The sequence below is a fragment of the Lathyrus oleraceus genome, chromosome 6 (assembly GCF_024323335.1).
Source record: "Lathyrus oleraceus cultivar Zhongwan6 chromosome 6, CAAS_Psat_ZW6_1.0, whole genome shotgun sequence".
NCBI classification, from domain to species: domain Eukaryota; kingdom Viridiplantae; phylum Streptophyta; class Magnoliopsida; order Fabales; family Fabaceae; genus Lathyrus; species Lathyrus oleraceus.
In genome coordinates this window covers 78,869,084-78,873,732 of record NC_066584.1, presented here as the reverse complement: position 1 = coordinate 78,873,732, position 4,649 = coordinate 78,869,084, and positions in this window count along the sequence as shown.

The window sequence follows — 4,649 nt, the reverse complement described above, 5'->3', positions numbered from 1 at the left end:
CCATAATTATAAAGTCGGTAGAGATGTAGAATTGACCTATTCGAACGGGAACATTTTCTAATATACCTACGAGGAACTTAACAAAACGGTATACTAGTTGAAGAGACATTCTCGTGGGTCTTACTTCTCCTAATTTGAGTTTTTCATAGATGGAAAGGGGCATTAAACTAACACTGGCTCCTAAATCACAAAGTGCTTTGTCTATGACAAATTTTCCTATTACGTAAGGTATGGAAAAACTACCTGGATTTTTTAACTTTGGCGGCATGTTGTTTTGAATTATAGCGCTACACTCAGCTGTGAGCATCATAGTTTCATTATCCTCGACCTTTTTCTTGTTGGAAAGAATTTATTTAAGGAACTTAGCATACGAAGGCATTTGTGTGATGGCTTATATGAAATGGATTGTGATATTCAATTGTTTCAGAAGATCTACAAATTTCTTAAACCGCCCTTCATTTTTAGACTTAGCAAGTCTTTGAGGATAAGGGATATGTGGTTTATATGGTAGTGGAGGCACATATGTTTTTTCTTCATCTAAGACCTCTTTGTTTTTTTTCTCTTCCCATTGTCAATTGATTCACCTTGTTGATCATTGTTTGTTACTTTTTTCATTTCTTTTCCTGAATCATTATACATGGGTGGATTTTGATCTCTCGAATCTACTGGCCCATCTAATTCTGTCCCACTTTTTGGTGTGATAGCATTAACATGACCTTTCGTGTTAGGTTGTGGTTAGCCAAGAAATACTCTAGTTGGGGCTGCTGTTACTGCTTGTTGTTGGGCTACCTGAGAAATTTGGGTTTCTAACATTTTATTAGGTGTAGCCATAACATCAAGCTTACTCGATATTTGTTTCATCAGCTAATTCGTGTTAACATGTTGGTTAACAAACTCTTTTTTCTGTTGGGTTTGGGCTACGATAAAGTTCTCCAACAGTAGTTCGACATTTGACTTTCTAGGTGCTTTGGGAGCAGCGAGGGATCCTTTTTGATAACCTGGAGGAACTGCAGGTGCTGGATTTGGAGCAAACAAAGCATTGTTTCTCTTGTAGGAAAAATTAGGATGGTTTTTCCAGCCAGGGTTATAGGTGTTTGAGTATGGGTTCCCTTGGGCATAATTTACTTGGTTGGTTGGAATACCAGCCAATATATTACATTCAATGGTGTTATTCCTAGTGTAAGACCCCAATTTTGACCCTAAGACCCCTCATGCTATCTCATCATATGCATTAGCATTGGAATCACAACTTGGCATCCTCCTTACCCCTCATTCATTTGGTTTGCATTGGGAGAGATCACCAAGCACATTTGATTGTATCATACTTCATTTTCTATTATTTACTAACCAAAATACCAAAAATATGTCAATATATAGTTTGTTGCTTTTGTAGGTAGCGTGTGTGCTCACCTATGCTCTATCAAGCTTATATTTAGGGTTTTTTTTTACCGAGATAACCCAATTTTTCAAAAAATTTCCCAAAATACCCCAGGTTTCAGAAAAATTCCCAAACTACCCCACTTTTAGGAGGAGGCGCCAATTGAATTGGCGACTCCTCTTAAAACTTGAATGGAGGCGCCAATTGGATTGGCTAGGGCAGGTGCCCTAGCCAATCCAATTGGCGCCTATGTGTAAGGTTTAAGAGGAGGCGCCAATTCAATTGGCGACTCCCTTAAAAAAGCCTCAAATGACAAAACCTCCAACATGAAAGTTGTATATCTTTTCAATAAAATGAATTTGGACATAAATTTTGTATCATTTGGATTTTTTATGAGAAAGTTATGGGCAGTTGAAGTTGGACTTCTGAGTTTTTCAACTGTTATCTGACCTATAATGTTTTGTATTATCGCATGTGTTTCTTTTAGAATTATGAAATTTTGTCCAACATAAAAATTGAAGTAGACATATCAAATTTTGCAATGCACTTGGTCCCACCTCAAAATAATTAAAAATGAGTGAGTTAGGTCCTTGTGAACTTGACCCAAAATTAGGGTTTTTGTCAAAATGACCTATAATGTTTTGAAATGAATGATGAGCTTCCAAGTTTCAAATGGATTTTTGATGAACATGAAAGTTGTTCATATGGCGAATCTTCTTAAAACTTGAATGGAGGCGCCAATTGGATTGGCTAGGGCAGGCGCCCTAGCCAATCCAATTGGCGCCTATGTGTAGGTTTTTAGAGGAGTCGCCAATTCAATTGGCGAATCCCTCATAAAATGCCTTTTTTGTCTTATAAATAGATGCGTCGTGTGACCAATTGTTCCACAGCTCATATAATCAATTGGATGTCATGTTTGGTGTTCGTCGCCGATACGGTAAGGTGATTTATGTGAGAGACAAACCTCAAATGCTGATGCTGTTTTGGAACATCACCACGTTCGATCAACTGAAGAGGGAGCTGGTTCGATGGTTAGACGGGAAAATACCAGAAGGGGAAAAAATCAGAAGTATTGAGAGACTTGACAGTATCTTTGGTTGGGTGCGAATGAAGACTGATAAGGATGCTAGGGAAATGATGTTCGGTCGAGACGACATTAATTTGATTATTGTAATCAGTTAGAATTATTTATGTTTTCAGATGTTTTGTACTGATGTTTGTTATGAAACTCGTTGTAACAAGAACTTAATGATATATAATGATTGATTGTTACAGAAATACAATGTTACAAAAAGCTTAAGATCTAGATGATGCTCCTTGATTGGGACAGTTGTTTTTGTTGTGTCCTGGTTGACGATAGATACTACATAATCTTATCATTTTATCTGTGGAATCCATCTCTGTTCTGATACGTGTGCTGTTTGGCCTTCCGTTCTTCTTTCTATGCATCTCTTCATTGTGCCAAACAATATCTCCTTCATATGGAGGCCAGTAATCCTCCATTGGTAGTACTGAGAAGCTTTGACTATATACATTCATGATGGTGTTGGCCTTGTACACATCAGATAAATGGTTGTAAGCGTCTTGACGAGTATAAGCGCATGCTGCAATGACATGGGAGCAAGGTATGCGGAAGGCCTGAAATTTTCCATAATCGCACCAACTTCTGTGTAGTCTAACAGCGTAGGCTAAATTTGGTCTCCCCTCGTTGTTGCCCATTGTTTCCTGGACGCTGAAATTTTGTCTATGACGGTCAAAGACTGTTACAGCGTGTGTCGTAGCTTTGATGCTCTCCTCTTTCATGACCTTCATGCAACACTCACTGAATACTTGTCTGGACATTAACACTGCACTCCATCTTTCACCTCTGGTTGCGAACATAGAAGCCAACCTATAATAGGTTGATCTTACCAAGGCGGTTATCGGCAGATTTCGAATTCCTTTGAAAACCCCGTTCATGCATTCCGCAATGTTTGTTGTCATGTGGCCCCATCGACAACCACCGTCAAACTTTCCGTTCCACAAACACACAAACATACAACCAAAACATGCCATTCACCCAACCCCAATACCAAGAACATACCCCATACCACCACCAACAAATTGACCATCAACCTCAGACCGAACATCGCTTTGCACCCACACCATCACCCTACCAAAGTCGCCTTAGCCAAAACACTAATCGCCCCTCCTCCTACCGTAGCCAAGAAGCCCAAACATCACAAAACCAAAACATCCCACAACCCTATCTCTTCCAAACACCCCAACAACCTTTCCAACCTTTCCTAGACGCATCATTCACACCCATGTCTCCCTTCAACCGTCCCGGTCGCCCATCCATGAGTCAACCACATCCCAATTTCTCTGGCATGGGTCATGAGCTCAGCTACGCCGGTACACCATCATTGAATACTGAAGACTATGCTGACTTGGCTGAATACCTCAACGGATCTTCTCCTGTAGGAGGTAATGACGCTTCTGGCCCCTCAGATGAACAAACACCGATGCAGAATCGTCAACGTGGGTTAGGGCAAAGGGTTAGGGTAGCTAGGGGATGTGGGACCGGAGGTCGGTTAGGTGATCCCGGTCATCACCATTAGGTTTCTTTATGTAAACTCCAAATTTTATTAATATCAAGTCGTATTATATCAAATTTATCTCTGTGTAAACTCCAAACATTAGGTTTCTTTGTCTAAACTCCATTTTGGCAAAATTCACATACACATGTTTTGACTGAAACCCTAATTTTGGGTCAACTACCCAAGAACCTAACTCACTCATTTTTTATGATTTTGAGGTGGGACAAAGTGAATTGGAAAGTTTGATATGTCTACTTAAATTGTTATGTTGGACAAAATTTCATAATTCTAAAATAAACACATGTGATAATACAAAACATTATAGGCCACATAACAATTGAAATGTCAAAGAGTCCAAGTTCAGGTGCCCATACCTTTCTCAAAAAAATGAAAATGATGTAAAATTTTAGTCCAAATTCATTTTCTTGAAAAGATATACAACTTTTATGGTGAAGGTTTTGTCATTTGAGGCTTTTATCATTCAAACAGAAGGGCTTGAAGTTGGTCCCTTTTGGCAAAATTCACATACACATGTTTTGACAGAAACCCTAATTTTGGTCCCTCATTTTTAATTATTTTGATGTGGGACCAAGTGAGTTGCAAAATTTGATATGTCTACTTCAATTGTTATGTTGGACAAAATTTCATAATTCTAAAAGAAACACATGCGATAATACAAAACATTATAGGTC